Source organism: Arachis hypogaea, chromosome 8, assembly GCF_003086295.3.
Source record: "Arachis hypogaea cultivar Tifrunner chromosome 8, arahy.Tifrunner.gnm2.J5K5, whole genome shotgun sequence".
Lineage (NCBI taxonomy): Eukaryota > Viridiplantae > Streptophyta > Magnoliopsida > Fabales > Fabaceae > Arachis > Arachis hypogaea.
In genome coordinates, this window is record NC_092043.1 from 31584017 (window position 1) to 31606893 (window position 22877).

General features: G+C 32.1%; 1 long non-coding RNA gene and 1 pseudogene across 1 annotated transcript; both read right to left on the reverse strand.

Moving 5' to 3' along the window:
• Positions 1 to 4153: 4153 nt before the first annotated feature.
• LOC140174706 (uncharacterized) lies at positions 4154 to 7866 on the reverse strand (annotated as a pseudogene).
• Positions 7867 to 14307: 6441 nt separating this feature from the next.
• On the reverse strand, positions 14308 to 16897 carry LOC112706991 (uncharacterized). The gene is made up of 3 exons (XR_003155938.2): positions 16787 to 16897; positions 16563 to 16693; positions 14308 to 14851 (listed from the first exon to the last, which is right to left on the reverse strand). It is a non-coding gene; the product is annotated as an uncharacterized lncRNA (long non-coding RNA).
• Between the last annotated feature and the right edge of the window lie 5980 nt (positions 16898 to 22877).

The window sequence follows — 22877 nt, forward strand, 5'->3', positions numbered from 1 at the left end:
AATGTTTAACTTTATTTCTCAGTTTTTTAATTTATATTAAATATAGTATATCTGCTTTTAAATGGATAAGGGGACGCACCAGCTTGATTTATATAACTGGCACTAGTATAGCATGCATATGATTATAGTAATTCCAAATTCGGATTTCTTTCACTAAAAAATAATATATGCACATTGCACATTGGAATCAAAATAAGAGGAAATATTAATATAGTTTTTCTTATTTATTAGACTTATTGATTCGTATTAAATTAAATTATAAAATTAAGCATAGGTCCATGTGCAGTCATTGGGGCGACAAATCTCTGTGACAATGACCGTACCATATATTTACTTCATTTCACACGCTTATTTAATGGATCACCTAACCTAAGCTCTTAAAATTTTTTTGAGAAAAAATCCTGAACCCACCTCGTGATTATTCTAAAACACAAGGAGGCTCTTAATATTTTTTTTTCGTAAAATTAGTTAGTTTTTCCGTTAATATTTCTTTAAATTTTATATTTACATAACAAGTTAAATTATTAATTTGTTTATTAAATATTAATTAAAATTGACAAATTTTTTTATTAAAAATTTTGTTATCTTTTAGAAATAATTATCATGAGTCGTTTATGAATTTTTTTTATTTGTTGTTTTTTTTATATTAACTAAATTTAGTGTATAAAAATAAAAAAATATTAATAATTTTTAAATTTTTTATTTTATAAAAATTAAACGAAAGATATATTTTTTAATGTTTATGTTGTTGTTTAAAAAATTATTAAGATATTATATTATTAAGTTATATTAAGTCTTAAGTATACCCAATTTAAATTAACCATTATAATTCACATAAACTTATTATTATTATTATTATTATTATTATTATTACTATTATTATTATTATTATTATTATTATTATTATTATTCACATAAATTGATATAATATTTTATCTAAAATAGATACAATAAATGAAAATATTTATATTAATTAATTATGTAGATATACCAACGAGTTATAACTCAAATGCTATAATTTTTTCATATTCACTTAGAAGTCGCAAGTTTGGTTTTGTCAATGAAACTATATAAATCGAAGCTAATGAACTTGATTTATCCTTTCTCTATGTAAATTGAAATAGATGGATTCGATTTACTAGAATAATATGTTGCATTATACAAATAAAAATTAATAGGTTTGATTTACCATATGAGACACAACTTCGATTTATATATATATATATATATATATATATATATATATATATATATAGGACCAATGATAATAAATTGAAGCTAATATATTTGAATTAGCTATGAGACTGACCTATATAAATACGAGTAGAAAGTTAAATCTTCATCAAAATGTGACTCACAATGGCTAGTGAGGATATAATTTTTTAGTTCTTATGCATTATATAGGAACGATTAAGAAAAAAATGCGATAGGGAATAAAATTTACTAATAAAAATTTGTTGAGAATATTTATTAAACCTTCTATGAGTTTTGTAGAGTTTTAGAATACTATAATCTAAAAACTAGGTCTGCATGATATGAAACGAGTGGCGAAATTATTTTATAAGATTTCTATTTCTATTGTATGAGATGGTGTGAAGTACGACTCCTTTGTGATAGACAGTGATGAAGATTTACAAGTTTTGTTTCACTATCGTTGTTAGTTTTTCGAGATGAGGATCCATGAGCTATTGACCAAGTTTAGAGATGTGGTTTGTAGTTCAAGAGAATCGAACCGCAATCCTCAATCTTTAGCGATGCCATGAGCCTCTAGTTCAATGTCTGATGGTGCCTCTTCATCTGTGTTTGTCATTGCACGTGAGGCAATTTTGGTGGCATCTCCATCTTTCGTGACTGATCTAAACTGCGATGGTGATGGACAAATAGGTGATAATAGATCTTTTTGGTCAGCTTGCTATTACGATAGCCGATACTCTTGATATTATTCCGGTTTTTGGGGATGTGGAGAACTAGACGGTGTCGAAGATGTATTGTGGGATAATGATGATGATATGGAGTCCACCATGATTGATGAGGAAAGCAATGATGATCTAGGGAGGAGTGTTCCAGTTGGGGTGAAGGAGCATCTAGTTAAGGAACTCAGCAATATCTCTCATACTTTTTGACTTTAGACTTGAAGGTCATGACACAACATGGGTTACTGAATGTAGCATTTGGATTTTGAACCAAAGATGCATAGGATACCGGAGGTCTAGCTGAGTTCCAAGTTAGTCAGCAGTTTCAAGATAAAGAGGAAGTTGTCTTAATCATGAAGGCTTATAGAATTCGCCACGGGGTCGAGTACAGAGTGCTAGAATCTGATCATGTCAAGTACCATAAAAAGTGTAAGGAGTTTGGCAACGGTTGCACATGGTTGATTTGAATCACTCGTCGCCAGCGGAAGAGTACTTGGGAGGTAAGACGGTATAATAGAACTCATACACATGTCTGGCCACGACGATATCTAGTGATCACAGAATGCTTGATTATCATGTTATATCTGCTTTCATACTGCCTATGATAAGAGTTAATCTGTCGTATCGATCAAGGTTCTACAGAATGCAGCAAAGACACATTTTGAATTTTTACCAACTTACAGAAGGATTTAATTGGCTAAGAAGAAAGCATTTTCGCATATTTGAGGAGATTGAAAAGAGTCATATAATGTACTGGCTGTGCAGACGATGCCAAGTAATGTTACAATGTTAAAGACGAGCCCTGAATCACTATTATCACTAACACTTTTAACCTAAATTAAATTCTAACTAAACTTCTAGTCACTAGTTAATCTAACATTTAAAACTTACAAACCCTAACAGAATCTCTAAACACTATTCTAGCTAACAGTTATTTATAGTTATTATCCTAAGTAGCATTTATAGTTTTAAAATTCTATCAATAAATTACTAAATCACTACTCTAACCACCATTTGTATTTTAAAAATTCTAAGTTCTAACTAACGTTTATAATCATATACTCTAAGCTACTTAATATTACTAGCATTTCTAATCTATCTTGAAAAAAAAATCACTAACCACTTCATTGATACCACCAGCAATATGAGCAACTTTGTCCAACCGATAGATACAATTCGGGTCGTCCTCCATTTTTATAGTTTTGAATCTTGTGGTGTTGTTGCCTAACTTTTCTCTCTAGGGTGCATTTTGAGGGTGCAAGAGATTGTGAATTATAATTCGAAATAACTGAATTCGAATTGTATATATAGGTGTATATATAATAAATCAAACCTACTTCATTCGATTTAGTTATGGTGTACGTAATCTATAAATCAAAGCTATTCTATTCAATTTACTAGGGACTATAAATCGAAGTCACTTGTTTCGATTTACTATGGGGCTAAATTGAATCCTATTATTTTGATTTACTATGTGCTAGCTAATTTCAACGTTTTAACCCTACTAAATTGAAGCTGTATATTTGGATTTATAATTTTTCATACTAATTTGAATCTTATTTATTCAATTTACTTTGAGAAGGTAAAAATTGAATCTAACATATAAATACAAACAAGACAGTTTGATACGGAACGTAACCCAGGATAAGTTGGAAGATCAAAGAAAGGGACTCCTCTACCTCAATTTGATTTTCTGATGTAACAGTTAAGGGAATCACTCTCCCTCACCTGTTAGACCCAAGTTTCTCAAATAAACTCAAAGAAGTTTTCATTCATCAAAATTAAGAAAAAAAGTTGCTACTAGATTTTAGAGGGTTTTTATACCTCTTAAGTTTAAAACCCTAACTTAAGTTCACTAGAATAAAAAAAGGGGCCAAATAATAACTGGGCTAAAACAAACAAAACAACAGAAATAAAATAAACATAAATTAAATTCTAAGAAAGTGATGTCTTTTTAATTCATCTTGACTAATGAGAGACTTCAATACATCTTGTAAATAGTAAGATGTTTGACTTTTGATAATCGTTAATCATTTGTCTTGCCTAATTCTTAATGCATCTCCTGAACACATGATTTAGCCATGTTTGCAAAACCTTCTTTTATTCTCTTAGTTGTTGCTCTTGTAATTGGACCAATTGGCATATAACAGTTCTCAGTTTGTCCCATAGGGCTCATATCATTCTCTCCTTCCTAAAAAAGATTCGTCCTCGAATCTGCATCTAAATCAAAAGGAGATAGGTCAGAGACATTTAAAAGTAGCTGATACATTATACTCACATGGAAGGTCAAGCTTATAAGCATTGTTATTGATTCTTTCGAGCACTTGAAATGGATCATCACCTCTAGGGTCTAACTTGGATTTTCTTTGAGTAGAAAACATCTCCTTTCTCAAATGAACCCATACCCAGTCACCAGGTTCAAAGACAAGTTGTCTTTGACCTTTATTCACCCGTCGAGCGGTCAACTTATTTTTCTTTTCAAGTAACTCACGTGCTTTCAATAGTATTGCTTTAACCTTTTCACCTTTACCTTCTGCATCCAAGCTAACAATACCACTCAAAGGTAAAGGTAATAAATCCAAAACAGTTAAAGGATTAAAACCAAACACAAATTTAAAAGGAGAAAAACTAGTAGAAGAATGAATGGATCGATTATAAGCAAACTCAATAAAAGGTAAACAATTTTCCCAAGTTTTTAAATTCTTACCAACAACAGCACGTAATAAGGTCCCTAATGTTCTATTTACTACTTCAGTTCGACCATCAGTCTGAGGATGACAAGTAGTAGAGTATAATAATTTTATGCCTAATTTACCCCATAAAACTTTCAAAAAATGACTCAAAAATTTTACGTTACGATCAGAAACAATAGTTTGGGGAACACCATGTAAGCGCACAACCTCTCTAAAGAACAGATTAGCAATATTTGTTGCATCATCAGTTTTATGGCATGCAATAAAATAAGCCATTTTACTAAATCTGTATACCACAACAAAAATGCTATCTCTATCTTTTCTTGTCCGAGGCAAACCAAGAACAAAATCCATAGAAATATCAACCTACGTATGCATAAGAACAGGTAAAGGGGTATACAAATCATGTGGTAAAGACTTAGATTTAGTCTATTTACATGCAATACACTTAGCACAAAATTTTTCAACTTCTTTACGCATGCGTGGCCAGTAAAAATGTTCAAATAACACATCCAATGTCTTATGCACACCAAAGTGACCCATCAAATCCCCATTATGTGATTCAAGAACAAGTAAGTTCTTCATAGAACAAGCAGGCACACAAATTCTATTACCACGAAATAGAAAACCTTCATGTCTATAAAATTTGTTAAATGCACTATGTTCACAAGAGGCATAAATAGCAGAAAAATCAGAATCAGATGCATATAACTCTTTTAAAAACTCAAATCCTAACAACTTAGAAGTAAGTGTAGTAATCAAAGCATACCTCCGAGATAAAGTACCAGCAACGACATTCTCTTTACCTTGTGTAAAGGCAATCACATATGAAAATGTTTCAATAAATTCCACCCATTTAGCATATCTTTTATCAAGCTTACCTTGTCCTTTTAAGTACTTCAAAGATTCATGATCCGTGTGAATCACAAACTCCTTAGATAAGAGGTAGTGTTGCCAAACCTCCAAAACCCAAAACCAAAGCATATAATTCTTTTTTCATATATTGAATATTTACACTGAGCTAAATTCAACATTTCACTGAAGAAGGCAATGGCTCATTTTTCCTGCATCAAAACAGCACCTATACCAATCCTAGAAGTATCACATTCAATCTTAAAGGTTTTTATCAAAATTAGGTGAAACAAGAATAGGAGCAGAATACAAACAGTCTTTTAGGGTATAAAATGTAATTTCTTGTTCCCTTTCCTATTTAAATCCAACATCCTTTTTTATAACATCTGCGAGAGGCGCAGCAATGGTAGAAAATTTTTTTACAAATCTTCTGTATAACCCAACTAACTCATGAAAACTTCTTACCTCAGAAGCATTCTTAGGCATTGGCCATTCACGAATAGCCTTTAACTTTTCCTCATCAACTTCAATTCCACTCGCACTCACAACAAAACCAAGAAATATAACCCGATCAATACAAAAAGTGCACTTTTTAAAATTGGCATATAATTTTTCTTTTTGAAGCACTTTCAAAACAGCTGAAACATGTGACAAGTGGTCATCCAAATAAGTGCTATAAATGAGAATATCATCAAAATAAACAACAACAAATTTACCCAAAAATTCTCGCAAAACATGGTTCATTAGACGCATAAAAGTACTAGGTGAATTAGTTAGCCCAAAAGGCATTACTAACCACTCATATACCCATATTTTGTTTTAAATGCAGTCTTCCATTCATCCCCTGGTTTCATTCAAATTTGATGATACCCACTTTTCAAATCAATTTCAGTGAATATGCATACACCATATAACTTATCAAGCATGTCATCTAACCTAAGGATAGGATAACGATACTTTACCGTAATTTTATTGACTGCACGACAATCCACACATATTCGTCAAGTACCATCCTTCTTTGGAACCAACAAAACTGGTACAGCACATGGACTCATACTCTCCCTGATGTGACCTTTGGCTAATAACTCCTCCACTTACCTTTGAAGCTCCTTTGTCTCTTCAGGATTACTTCTATAGGCTAGTCTATTAGGAATGCTAGCACCAGGAATAAAATCAATTTGGTACTCAATCCCTCGTAATGGAGGCAAACCACATGGCACGTCAATAGGAAAGACATCGACAAATTCCTGCAACAAAGAGATAAAGCTATTTGGCAAATTTGGGTTAAGGTCAGTGTCAAAGAATAAAGTATCCCTAAACCAAACCATAAATAAAACTATCTTGCTTATTAAAGCACTCTTTAAATCTCTCTATTTTGTAAAGAAACACAATTTGCTCTCAACATTCTCAATTTTCTCTGTATTTGAACTACTCTCATGACATGGACTCGTATCTTTCTTTTCACTCACTTTTAGGTCTTTTGCTATATTCTTTTCTCTCATAGCCTCTTTTCTCTCAGATTTTTCTATGATCTCACATCCCATTTTTCCTTTGGTATCCTGTTGAAGCTTCAACTGGTCAAGGTAAACCTCCTTAGGTGATAAAGGAGCAAGAGTGATCTTATAACCATTAAAATCAATGGAGAACCGATTCGTGTGACTATCATAAAATTCTCGACGGTCGCACTGCCAAGATCTCTCCAATAATAAATGACAAGCTTGCATTGGTACCACATCACACAAAGCCTCATCAACATACTTGCCAATAGAGAATGCAATTGTCACCTGCTTGTCAACCTTGATCTCACCACTGTCATTCAACCATTACAACGTATATGGTTTAGGATGTAGAATACATGTCGAACCCAATTTTTCTACCATAAGTGTACTAGCCACATTAGTCCAACTTCCGCCATTAATAATCAGACTACACACCTTTCCACCCACCAAGCATCTAGTGTGAAAAAGATTTTAGCGTTGCTCCAGGTTATCTTTTTTCACCTACAAATTCAAAGCACGTCTAACAAAAAGAGATTCACCACGGACTGCATACTCAATATCACCATCAGAACAGTCCTCCAAATGTGGCATACTATTATGATCAGAAGCATCACCATGATCAGAATTAGATATAATATCATCTCCTCTAATAACTATCAATCTCCTGTTTGGGAAATCACTAGCATAATGACACATACCATGACAGTTGAAGCATTTAATATCTCGATGCCTAGAAGTAGCAGAAGAATAGTTAGAATTACCTTTCTTCTTCGTAGCATCAAACAACGCATTAGGTTCAATACCCTTAATCTTTGTTGTGTCAGCACTACGAGACTCCCACTTTGGAATAGCATGAGACAATTCTCTTGGTGCTCTTCTTTGTTGTTGCATTTCCACTTTCATTGCCATATTGACTAAATTCTCCATCCCCACATAATGATATAACTCCACCACATCAGTAATCGCTCTATTCAAACCACCTACAAATCATGTCATAGTAACCTCAGTGTCCTCTTCTATGTTGACAGTGATCATAAGCATCTCCATTTTCTTATGGTAGTCTTCAACAGGTTTGGAGCCTTGAGTCAGCTGATGTAACTTCTGATGCACTTTTCTGTAGTAGTACGAAGGCACAAATTTTTTCTTCATGAGACGCTTCATAAGATCCCAAGTCTCTATAAGGTGATCATCATTCTTCCATCTTGTCTTCACTAGTTCATCCCACCAAAGCAAGGCATAGTCAGAGAATGCAACGGTTGTCAAACGAACCTTCTTTGTTTTAGAGTAATTATGACAAGCAAAAATTCTTTTCACCTTACGTTTTCACTCTAAATAAATTTCAGGGTCCTTTTTCCCTTTGAATGGTGGTATTTGCATCTTGATGGCATTGATATTACTATCTAGACTTTTATGTTGAGGTGTTATAACCCCATCAGAGTCATCATTAGAAGGCACATGATTCGGACGCCAATTCTGAAAAGGTCCTTGTTTAATATTTCTGGACAGTGTTTGTGTCTCCTCTTGCCTCCATGCTTCCAATTCAGTCAAGCAAGTAGTTAAGTGTTAAATGGCTCTTTGCATCAACTCCATGTCAACTAAAGTATCTTCAGAATGAGCAGCCATAATAATGAACCTGTAACAAAAATATTATAGAAAGGACCTCATAATCACTTTCTCACGTGTTTTACTCAAAGATGGACACTCATGTATTTTTAAAATTGACTTTTACCCTCACTCTTGAATCTCTTTGACCGTTGCACTTTAGAAAGAAAATAAAATAAGGACAGTAGAAAAAATTTGACACAACAATAAGAGATAAAAAATGACCAAAACAAAAGGCAAAAGACACATAATACAAAAATAATAAAAATAATAATAAGAATAATAATAATATTTGTTTCAGAAATTGTTTGTTTGAGATTGGTGTGTTTTTATAATGAAAAGCAACATTAATGATAGTAAAGTAACAATAAGAAAGACAAAAGACAAGGCATGACACCAACAAAAAATAATGAATGACGCAAGGAATGGTGATGACGACAACAGCTGAGAACAACTTTTTTTTAAACAAGATCAAAGAACCACAAATATAGATTAATAAAGATTAATCTAATACCTGAAATCTGATACCAAATGATACGGAACATAACCCATAATAAGATGGAAGATTAAAAAAAGGGACTCCTCTACCTCAATTTGATTTCCTGATACAACGGCTAAGAAAATCACTCTATTTCACCTGTTTACACCTAAGTTTTTCAAAGAAACTCAAAGAAGTTTGCATTTATCAAAATTAAAGAAAAAAGTGGCTACCAGATTTTAGAGGATTTTTATACCTCTTATATTTAAAACCCTAACTTATAAGTTTACTAGAATAAAAAAAAACGAGCTAAATCATAACTAAGCCTAAAACAAACAAAATAACAAAAATAAAATAAACATAAATTAAATTCTAAGAAAGTGATGTCTTTTTAATTCATCTTGACTAATGAGAGTCTTCAATGCATCTTGTAAATAGTAAGATGTTTGACCTTTGATAATCATTAATCATTGTCTTACCCAATTCTTGATACATCTCCTGAGCACATGATTTAGCTATATTTGTAAAACCTTCTTTTATTCTCTTAGTTGTTGCCCTTGTAATTGGACCAATTAGTATATAACAATTCTCAATTTGTCCCATATAACTTGTATCACAGTTATGTAATATTATTGTATTTAGGACATCCATATAATATTGACTTCCATTTGTTTTCTTTTTGTATTTTGCCCATAAATTTATCCGATGCATATAAAAAGGGTAACAAAAAATAATAAAAAAAATTCTAAACAATTTTTAATAATTATACTAAAAGATAATAAAATTCTCAATAAAAAAATTATCAATCCTAATTGGTATTTAATAGACAAATTAATAAATTGACATATTACATAGGCACTATCTGTTAACTTAAGAGGAAGTATTGACAGATAAATTAATTAGTCTCATAAAATTAAAGATTAACGGTCAAAAATAATTTTTTTTGCTGAATTCTCATGATCCTTTAAAAAAATTGAGCTAAAGATTATCAGTTAAAGAATTTTTTTTATTTACATTCTCATGATCCTTAAAAAAATTTCAGTCAAAATAGATATTTATTCTTTTTATTTTTGTATTATTTTAATTATAATATATTAAAAAATAAATAAAATTTATTATTTTTGACAAATAATTAATAATAATATTTAAAAATATAAACTAAAAATATGTTATTAAAATTCTTGACTTAAAAAAATTAAAATGATGAATGCAATGTGCAAGTGAAAAAAATATTTTCAATCTAATAATTAATTACGGTCGTATTTTAGCAATCAATAACTTATTTCAGTGAAAACATTACACCAAACATTATATGGTTATCCCATACTATGCTAATTAGTGTCACAAATCATAAATGCTAACAAATTATATATATATATATATATATATATATATATATATATATATATATATATATATATATATATATATATATATATATATATATGAGGAGTGATAGAGTCAGTATTTTTGTTAAATTTTGGTCAGTACTTAATCATCAAAAGAAAATTGAATGATTTTATACTTGTTCAGTTTGTCAATTCCTGGACTGTTCGGGTAAGGTTGAGGGGGAGGCGCCTTGATTGTTGTGGCCGTGCGAGTGTTGGTGAACCGAGCTGTCGAGGTACCGATGTGTGAAGGAGGAAAAGGGGGGTGCCACCTGCAAAGACACTCCGACGCCCTAGTCAGTGAGTGTACAGGTGAGTATTAGGTGTAGTATGTGACGTACCTTGGGGGAAGGGCAGGTCCTTCCCCATTTATACTGTGTCAGAGATGGGCCCTGAGGGGATGGGCCCACTTTCCTCGAAGCTTCCTCACAGCTGTGTTGGGAGGGGCAGGTGAGGACGCGTGTCCAGGCATCGTGGCGAGTGCGGAGTACCCGACCGCTCGGGTCGGATTCTCAAGGGGTCGGGTCGACCCGTATGTGTTTTGGGCCAGGTCGTAACAACACTATTAGATATAATCTTACACCATTAAAAATATCATTGATAACTAATTAATGACTAAAAATCACAAAATCTACTGGTTTCTAGACTTTTTCTATATATAATTTGTAAAAACTTTGGGAGAGGGGCCCTTGCCCCATTGTCAATATAAAAAGTAGAGTAAAGGACAAATAGCAGGTCTTTACCTTTTTTTTTACGAATATTTTTGTTTTTGACCATTAAAAAATACTTTTAAGTTTCTGACATTCTTAAAAGTTGGACGGATCAATCATTCCGTTTAAATGTCTCCGTCAGATCCAACAGAAAAATCTGACGTGGCTCTCGTAATGCTTGTCACGCGTACACGTGTGTCACGCGTATGCGTCACCATGAATTTAGCAAATCCTCATTTCTTTACAAATCCTATACTTTGCATGATTTTTTTCTATTTCTTTCAAGCTATTCTTGTCTTCCAAACTTTAAATCACTCAAACAAACATATCGAAGGCATCGATTTTTCTTGCCTTGATATGTTTATTTGAGTAATTTTACGGGAGCCACTCCATCGGTTTGACGGAGACATTTGGACGGAGGGACTGATCCGTCCAACTTTTAAGGACGTCAGGGACTTAAAAATATTTTTTAATGGTCAAAAATAAAAATATCTGCGAAAAAAGATTAGAGACCTATTTGTCCTTTACTCTAAAAAGTAAAAACCTGCTCTCAGATATAAGAAATTCTGAATTTAAATTTTATTTAAAATTTATTTGAATAATAGGTTATTATATATATATAAAGTAAAATTTAAACTTTTAACATTTATGCAAATAAATGAGCCAATTACTCAATTGAAATTAGTCTTTAATCTGTTAGATAAAAAGATAGTAGAAATCTAAATTGTTTTTTTTATTAAGATCATATAGTCAATCCAATAAAACGAGTTATTAAACAATAATTGAGTAGTCACTAAAAAAAACAATAATTGAGTAATTTTTGTATAATTCTAAAGTTATTGGTTCAAATTATAAAAATAATCACTGATATAATTATTAGATTAGATTCTATATATTATATTTTTAAGGTGCGACTCTTTTTTAAATCCTGCATTAACCCGGAATGTTTGTGCTTACAGTCAGCCCAAACAAAATGAGGTGACCTAACTAATATTTTGGTCCAATTTATATGCTCAAATTAATATTCAATATGGTTGATGGTATGGGTAGATTCTCTCCCGTTGAGTTGAGTCTTATAAAGTATTATTAACTAGGTTCAAAATAATGTATGAATTATGGTTATTCAGGCCGAAATATTTTATAAGATTACATTTTTATGTTGGGTTTGATCATCAATAATACAATTAAGCACTGATAAAAAAAATTAATTATTATACAATTAAGTACTTCTCACATTTTACATCAAAATATGGTGTAGGTTTCATGTCTGAATTGCATGTTCATGTCACTTTTGCATGAAAATTTCCTTCCTTCAAATCTTGTTCCTTCATAGTATATATTTTATTAACCAGATTTACATAAGTCGCAGCATTACAAAGACTGCTCATGAGATTTTAAGATTAATATATAGAAATACGATAATACTAGGAAAAAAAATTAAAATTTGTCTTATGTATTATTTATTAATTTTACTAAAATTAATAAATATTAAATATAGTAAATTCTGACTGTTTTTATCGATTAATTTTTTTTATTTTTTTATCAAACCTTTTTGATAGACATATATATAGGACCCAACTAACAAGTTGTCTAACAATCTAAATATCTTCAACTCGAACAAAATTCCTTCGAAATAAATAAAAATATTTGAGAATCATAATTTCATCACTTAATAAGATACTAAAGTGATGATCAAACACAAACTAATCAGAAGTAAACAATAACAAAATAGATACTAAAATTTAAACAAATATCCTTTTAACTCTCTTGTCTTACATTATGAAGTTGCACATCTTTAAGGTACCAAATCTTTAGCATTTATATAGTCAGCTAATGTGAACAAAATTAGTAACAAAATATCCATCGCCATATCCATGTAATATGCAAGTTTCAACTACTTGTTGCAATATATATGTATGTGAACACTCAAATTATATTCAAACAGTAAATTTTTTAGTTGAATGCAACCAAACCACCAATCATATATGTATAGAACACATCAATTCTAGCTTTTTATACTCATAAGCAAAGAACAAATTGCTTGCTCCATCAAAGTTCAACTTTCTAAAGATGTTGTATTCAAATTCTTTTGTTACTACCATGCATGTTCAAACTCCTTTAACTATTTGTGACTTGATTTTTCTTAATTTATTTGAACAACTTTGACCAATGATCTTTTATTTTCAAACTTCTATTACTTTTATAAAGTGACAATTTAATCACTTTGTATCCAAATTGATTTTTGTTTTTCTCACAATTATATCTTAACTTTACATGTATGTATTATAATGTAGAGAAAAAAAAAAGAAAAAAGTTTCCCATTTAAAATTACAAAAATATTACACAATTAATTTTTTTTAACAAGTTCAAATAAGTCAGCATTTAGGTATCCATATTTTTAACAATTAATTTCTTCTTTCTCCTCTTCTTTCAATATCATCATCATTATTATCACCTCTTCTTCCTCCACCTCCTCTTCTTCCTCCTTCATTATCATGATCACCATCCTCCTCCTCCTCTTCCTCCTCCTTCTTCAACATCGTCATCATCTTCTTCTTCTTCCAAAATGAAATAAGAAAAATCTACAGCATTCTATGTTATACTTTTGCGCAATTCTTCTTCAATGTCGTCGTGGTCTTCTAAAAAAGAATAAAAATAAAAACTGCAGCATTATTTTTATGTGTAACGTTTAAAAAGTTTTGATTTTAAAATTAAGAAATTTTTATGTTAAAGTTAAAAAATTTTAGTGTTATTTTTTTTATATTTTTTTCAAACAACTTATTTTCTTCTTTTTTTTTATTATTTTTATAATTTTTTTGTTTCACACTTTCATAATTTTTATTGTTTCACCCTTTAAAAAAAAAAACAAATAGAAAGAAGGAATAATTATGCAACTTTTTTGTTTCATTTTTTTATTGATCCTTTTTTACTATAAACAAAAAAATGTTAAAAGAAAATTTAGAACTTTAAAAAATTTAAATGTCAAAATTAAAAAAAAATTGTATTACAGGTAAGAAATTTTGGTGCATTTTTCACGTGAACAAAAACAAATGTGTGATTTCACCAAGTAGTTTTTGTTGTGTTTGAACCAATTTAATTAGATTTAATTGATAAAAATACTTAGACATGTATTGAGTCTCTTAAAATTAATAACTTATCACTAACCGCATCATAAAAATAATAACTCATCATATTATTAAAATTGCTTAAGGAATTCAAATCTAGGAAACTGTTATGCTAGAAAGAACATTAATAAACTTCAATTTATTACATTATATATGCGGCATAGCAACTCATGTGTACTAACTAGTATTACAAGGGTGGAATTCATTCAAAAAGAGGCTTAATGCTAAGAAAACGATTAATTAATTAATATAATTAAAACAGTGTCCAATATTTTGAAGTTGAGAAGGGGAACTCTCTTGATGAGGAGCAGTACAAGAACATATATAGGATCTCATAAGCAACAAGGAATCATCAATTGTTGGATTTGAGATCCTTGTCCAGTACAAGAGGGTCTATAATATTTTCTTGAACCCATGACTTGATCAGTTCATAACCATATAAATGTGTTGTCAAATCTAACAACACAAACAGGAGCTGAACCATATACATCATTGTTGTGAATGAATTTGATGAGATGGAAGACCCCAAGTTTTTGGTGGTCATGATCATCTCCTTATCATCAACTGTGCCATTCTCTGCTGCCATAGCCTCTGTAAAATATATATTGCACAAAAGATTTTTATTTTGTAAATTTTATTAAGAAAAAACGTAAACACGTAAAACAATTTTATTTTTTTCAATTTTTTTAAATATTGAAAACAGAATATTAAAAATAAAAATAGAATTTTTTTTTCAAACCTGATAACATTTTCTTTAACAAAGTTTTAAGTAGACTGGAATTCGAATCAAAATATATCCACGAATCATCTACTGAAATAACCCTTGATATGTAGCAATCACATTTGGAACTGCAAATTCTTTATAAAGTTATACTTTCTCTGCCTTAAGAAGCATATAATATACATCCATTTTCAGTTGAAGATATTCTATTGGAAAGTTGGCCCGACAATTTTATAAGTTATTTACAACTTTTTAGTTAAATATTTGAAAGAATTTTAAGTATATCAAGTACATCGCTATTTTAATAATTTTAATGGTTAATATTAATTATAAAAAAATATATAAATATTAATTAAAATTAATGGTTAAGATTACTAAAACACCAATATGTCATATACATCTAAAAATTTTCTAATATTATATTGTTGTAGTAGTATAATGCTAGCAAGGTAGCAACTAGCAACCACTATGCTACGTGTCAAAATCTATCTGGTTCCTAACTTGCATAAGAAATTTAGTTATTATTTTTTTTAAATTTAATTTTAATGCAGTATCAATACAAAGTAGTTTTACAGGAATATTCAATTATATACCCAAATTTAGTATTTTTCAAAACTTATGAGGATCGGCACCAGTGATTGGAGAAGGCTTTGATTTCCAGCTTCAATTTGAAGATAAGGTTGTTCTTCCGTACTACTCCTATATTCTATATTTTGATTTCTTATGTTTTGAGCAATTTCATTGGCTACTTCCATGATAAATAATCAGTTTTCAGATGTGAAAACAACATTAGTCAATGGCATCTCCGTACACAAAATCTAAAACCCACCAGTGACTAAGCATCTTAATTAATGATATGTTTCAGATCCAAAAATACCACATTGAGTAGTTATTATGAAACTATCTCCTGGCTTATGTGCTGCTTTATCATTTCATTAGTTCCAAAATTAGATTTTTAGAGTAATTATTCTCCAAATTAAAATAACAACAAATAGAGAGAGGTGCAAAGAGATAAAGGAAAAAAAAAAAACCCTTAAAATATGAATCCAATAGTGTTGAAATTTGGCATACAAGAGGAATATTCATAGAATCACAGAAATTGAAAAGGAGCATAAAAAAGTATCTGAAAGCAACAACAACTAATAACTAATAAGCCATTTGTATTGGTTATGATGAGTTTCGGAAGGATGCAGCTAATATAGCTGTCAAAGTTGATTATTGATTGATAGAATAATAACGGGTCACTTTATTTGAAAACCTATAAATAAAACATGTATTGGATCGGATCAATCAAAGTTAGAGTTTACCCATCAATGCCAACATACAAAAGTTTGTAGCTTTGGAATTTCACAGGTTCAAAAGTCCTTTGATTAAGAGATCTAAGCCATTTCTTAGTGATAATTAGCATAAAAATAAGCCACTTAAAATTTATATTTGCAGTTCATATCAAAATCTAACAACCTTGCTTTTTATTTAGATGAAAAATAAGAACCGAAAAGAAGAGAATACATAATCCATAATAAAATTATATATGGAATGAATCAACAACATGAATAAGAAGAAACAATTAAAGAAGCATACCAATGAACTCACTCAGAGAATGAAGCAGATGATGAAGGCTAAAAACATAGCCAAGTTCATGTCTTCATGAGTTCAGAAACAAAGTGGGTTGGCACTTGTCCCTTCAAGATCTAATTCAGCTCCTTTCCTCACTGAGAAAAGAAAAAAGAGCATTGGTCTTATATAACCATAAAGTTAGAAAATATGAAAAAAGAAAAAAGAAGAAGGTGTCATGTTCATTGAACCTAGACAGAAAATAGTCCTAGGGAAAAATTAAACATCATGGTTCGAGGAGAAGCTAAGTTGTAAAAAAGGTTTGGTATGGGTATGCACACAGCATCTGTCTAACGTTTTAAGGAAAAGAACAAAACCAAAAAGCATACAGCATCACCATCATTAACAATGCAATATAGTAATGTTCCCTTTCCCATGTGTAAAGGACAGAATTATATATTCTTCATATAATAATGTCTCTTTAATTAAGTTGTTAATGAATCTAAAAAATATAACAGACAATTATTATTATGAGAAGGTAATCTACTATTTATAAATGAAAATTTCTCTATTCGTATTTAATTATTTTTTATTAGAATATCATTTTTGTAAATTAAAAATAGTACAAAATAATTTTATTATTCTAAAATTCAAACTCAAAGTTATTAACTAAAGAAACTAAAATCCTCAAAGTTATATATAATGTTTTTGTGTGGATGTCACATTTTGTCACTATTTAATTAGATAGTGATTTATATTCAGTTTTATTTATTCACTTTTCAGACTTTTAAATTAAACAGGTGTATAAATAAAACAATATTTTTAGAATTGCAAAAAGAAAAATTACTTACTAAATATAATGGTATTTTCAGTATCATTCAAAGGCCACTCCTTTGATTGCCACTATTTTCATTTGATTTTTTTTTTCTTTGGCTGACATACACACTAGTAGCTAAACTAGTTAAACTATGTTCTTTTTTCTGGAGCTCAACGAAGATGTAAGAATATTTATGAATAAACCCCAAGAGAGGCGTCATTCCCTCTCTTCCATCTTTTTTTTGGACAGTTCCTCTTTTCCAAATTCCCTAGAGGCAAACAATATAGTAATTGATGATGAAGTAATATATATAATAGCTTTATTTTTATTATTTGACTTTAATTTTTATATATTGGTAGTATAACAAATTTTATATAATCATCCAATCATATTTATATATTTAAGTTAATAGTCAAAATCGTTTCTAAAAGATATTTCGATCTCCATTTTCGTCCCCAACAAATAAAATTAATCAAAATCGTCCCCGAAAGATGACGGACATGATCACGTTCGTCCTTCCGTCATCTCTTTCACTGAGGTGGCTAACATTGTGTGACGTGTTCCGTTAACTGCCAGCGTGACAAACGCCTAAGTGTACGTTGTTGTTGCTGACAAGGTAAGTATGTTAAAACAATTCAAATCAGTCCGTTGGTTGATGAACACTAATTCTAAATTCGATGATAAATAAGTCACGGCCAACAATCATAGGGCCATATAGTTGGGTAGAACTTGGAATTGTTGGGTCCCCGGGAGGAAAAAGATAGGATATGGAGGTCGCAGTGGTGGTGTATCGTTTCTGTCGCACGACAGTAATGGTTCCAGCGCTTCAATGCGAATGAGGAGGAAGACTCATGAGGAATCATGTTTCTGCGGATTGAAGGCTGTGATAAAAAAATCTGGGATAGCAGTGAACCCATATAGATTATTCCATGCATGTTCAGGGTACCGGATGAGTGGTGTTGAAAAAGTTAAAGGTTTTTCATCTTGTTTTGTGTTATTGGGTGTTTTTCATTGTTTTCTTTTTTGCTTTTTTAATTTGCAGAAGGACAGTCACTGTAATTACTTTAAGTGGGTTGATGATGATGACTATCTAGGAGTGGTTGAAAGTGGTACAAATAAAGATTATAGAACTGATTTGCAGGTTGAAAGTGACTATGAAGAATGGAGGGTGAAGGTGGTATATATGGAGATTGGACAGCTTGAAAGTTAAAGTTAGATCTTTGAAACTACTAATAATTTTCATGTTTGTGATAGTTGTAATTAATGTGATAATTTGTGATACTTACAAGAAGGCTACACCAAAAGAGAAGGGCACATACAACTTTTAGATTACGGATAACCACAATGTTTAATATAGTACTTCATTTACCCTATACAAAAAACATAAAGCAGCCCCATACAAAAGAAAATTCAAGCAGAACACATTGCTTTCTAATCAAAGTGTTTTATCATTCTTCCTTGGGTGCTTGAAGCCTGGAGTAGGTACAAAAGTCATAAAGTTGGCCAACTTCTTAGCAGTTACAGAACTTGTCCCTTTGATAGTCTCAGCAGAGATAGCCACTGGTGTAGCTACAGTAGGTTTAGGGGAAGATGTGGCTCTTACTTTTCCTTTAATCACTTGTAATTTAGGTGGCCTAGCTACCACTTGATCCTACCTAAGCCAATACCAAATGCACTTGTTAGCTGATAAAATAAAGGTGTTATTTTTTACAATTGAGTTATGATTATACAACCTGTTGTGTATCTTGGGTTGGTAGAATGCTTTCAGATTGGCTGATATCAATATCTGTAGGAGGCTGGATGGGTGATGAAAGTGCAGGCAATGGTGCTATTGCTTCTGGAGCATTATCATGTTCAACAGGGACAATATTGACTTCACGGTCAGCACCATTTGCAACAGGAGCAACAACTGCCAGTTGCAGTTGCATTTGCCTGGCATGTTTCTCAGCATCCACAACTTTCTTCTTTGCACAGCCTCTTTTGTTGTGGCCAATCTCACCACAATACATGGATTTAACTGGGTTGTACTTTCTCTTCATCTTTGTCTTTGATCCAGTTGGTTGTTCATCATTCTCCCTTCTCCTTTAACCGGATTGACGTTGAAATAATAAGTCCTCCTATACGCTTCTATCTTCAGCCAGTCATGACAGTACTCTTCAGCCCTTTTGTCATTCTTATCTTGTATTGCTGATATTGCATGCATACACGACATACCTTTTAAAACAAATTAAATGATTAATTAAAATGTGTAACATGAACAAAGATAACTTAACTAAGTGTTGAAGTTGTTACCTGTGAGTTGCCAAAACCTACAAGTGCATGTGTGCTTTTACAAGTCAACAACCATATTGGTTGGCTAGCCATGCACTTCGTACAATTCTTCTTTTTCATCGCCAGACCACTTAGGAGCCCAATGGCTAGACAATGTTGTCATTGCTTCAAGTCTACTTTGCTAAACAGGGGTTAGAATTCCTTGATAGTTTTGTAACTTCTTCCTTTTGTCAATCATACTTTTCATGATGATCCTTCTAACTTTCTCAGGTAAGGTCAGGATGCGCTTGCTCTTTTTGTGCTTGATTTTTGCATTGAATGACTCACATGCGTTGTTGCATATGTTATCCACTTTTGCAACTTCACTAAAATGCGCTTTTGTTCATGCATTTTTCGGCCATTTGTCAAGATACTCCCAAACTTTCTCGTTGATCAACTTAACTCTGTTCATGTTTCTATTAAATTCATTTGTTGTTCTCGACCGAGCACATTTTCACACCAAATCTTTTAACTCACAGCTTTGAGAAATTGCGCCACAAATACCACACGCAGAAGCGATGGTGAACCCTTGGAGACACCTCCTAAACTGTAGGGATTAAACCCTTCACGGAAGACAACCCACGAAAAGATAGTAAATCAAAATAGTCCCTCAATAATTTTCATTAAATCAAATTACCCCTTAGAACGTATTATCATGAATTAATTTCATCCTTACCTTCTGCATGTCTGAGATGAAGCACCGTTTGTTCTCTTTGTAATCTCCTAGATCCTTGTAAAGTATCTCAAGGAACCACTGTCAATTATCTTTATTTTTCACACTGACAATAGCATAAGTAATCACAAAGATGTGATTCTTAGCATATTGTCCACATGCTGTCAGAATTTGACCCCCATGCAATGTCTTTAGAAACACTCCATCCAATTCTATTAAAGGTCTACAACTTACCTTAAACCCCCTCTTGCAAGCATCAAGACAGACATAGAATCGATCAAACAGGAGAGAGCTCTCGGACGTGGTGATGACACCAACTTGTATTGTGGATCCCGGGTTGCTAGTCAGTAGCTCATTAGCATAGTTCCACACTAACCCGTACTGTGCTATCTCATCACCTTCCACAACCTTTCTAGTAGCTTTCAAGGCTCTAGTAATACATGTGCTATTCAAATACACATTATACTTTCTTACAAATCAGTCATAAATCTCTCGATGCTTCATAGTGGGATGTTTCCTAAGCTTAGGTACTAGTTTACTAAGAGTCCAAGTTTGGGTGGCAGATCTATTCTTCTTCATTCTTAGACAGATGTGACTATCAACTAGAGTTTTAATTTGTCAAGACCCGTCTTTTTTGTTACATGCACAATATACAACCCATGGACAATCTTCAGTCCTACAAATAGTTCTAACTCTAACTTATCATTTTTTATGAATAAAATATTTCTACCCTACTGAATTGTGTAATCCCTAGTAGCTTGCATAAATTCAGCTTTTGACTTAAATATCATACTCACCTCAAATTTCAACAGTCCAAACTTGATTTTGTCATTAAATTGAGGATATACAATTGGTGATTCTTCATCAGAGTCCAACTATTTACCAGAATTTTCCTGAATGTCATGAGTCAGCATCTGAGGCACCTTCAAAGTCTTCATCATCCTCATCTAAATCTGCCAAGAAAAAATTCAACACATAAGCTACCCTAAACATTTTCCAAATAAATCAATTAACTAATAACCCTAAGAAAGTAAACATACCAGAGTCAGAGCTTTGTTCATCTTCAGACCCCTCATAGTTAGAGTCATCAATTTCTATTTCTTTATCCCCTAATATGGTTTTAGGAGGTCTATGCTTCTTTCTGACCTCAGATTTGATGTCCTTTCTTGCACCACTTTTCCTATTGTCAATGTCACTATCACTGTCACTACTATACAGATTGTCTCCTAGAATTTTAGGAGGCCTATACAGTTCATCTTTAGCACTCTCATATGAGTCATGAGAGTCACTGTCTTCTTCCTGGATGGGAGCTTTTTTCACAAGTCTTTCAGATCTGGTCAGTCTGCAACCACTGCTACCTTCTTTGTTCTTATTACCTTGTGAGTTCTTGGCTGTTTGAGATGGTGTATTGGATTGACGTGAAACTGTATTGGCCTGAGGGGTGGTCCTCTTGTCCTGAGGGTGGGGTTTGGTGGGCTGTAAAGGAGTCTTCATGGGCTAAGATGTAGTCTGGATAGGCTTATGGGCTGGTTTAGTGGGCTAAGAATTGGGTTTCATAGTTGATTTTTTGGTTGAGAATTGGGCTTCACAGTTAGTTTGTTGGGCTGAGAATTGGGCTGTGAGGTTGGTTTAGTGGGCTGAGGGGTTTGTTTGTTAGACTGAGGGTGACTTGTAGTGGGCACCTTAGCAGGTTCAGAATGGCGCTTCTTAGCTTGGGAAGAGTTCTTCTACTTGCTACTTTCTACTTCCACATTGACTATATCCTCCTCCATGTTGTCTATTATACATGGCTGTGAAATACAGTTCTCAAGATAAACATTGATCACATGTTGATTTCTCCTACAATCCTAACACATTACAAGCAAATTTGCATCTGTGACTAAGCTTCTCAACCCAAATGAAAGGGGAACTCCAGGAGCTTTCCACCAACAGTTTCCAGCTTCATGTATCCTAACTCCTTATAGTAGCCCTTACAAAGAACACATCAAGTGTGTCGCCATCAACACCCATCAAGACTTCCATATTGTCAGGTTCATATATAATGTCTCTATCAACAGACTTTTTAGATAATCCACCATGATGAAACACAAATGTCATGGGAGGACCTTCCATCTACAATAACAGAGACAAAAATATCATTAACCAAACACACTTGCATTAGCTAGCTAGCTATTCCCAATCATAGGAAAACATTTCCTAAACTCGCAACAAACGAATAGAACCATCACTAAAATGAAACACCCCTAACTAAAAATATTACAAAGCCAGTAAAAGCAAAGCATTCTAATACACTCGTATCATATAAGAATAGTCATACAAACCCTTAGTCACCCCAAACCCTACCTTGACTCAGAGAAACACATGAGTCATGCCACTAGAAAGACATCATGCAACAGAATAACTCAAAAAAACATGAAAATTAAAGGTTTCATCCTTACCTCTAATCGTCGCGATGGCTTCCTCCACTATCAATGTTGCTCCAGGAGACGATCAACTCTGTATTCAGTATCGATACCTCTTCTGTTTTAATCATCTCCAACAC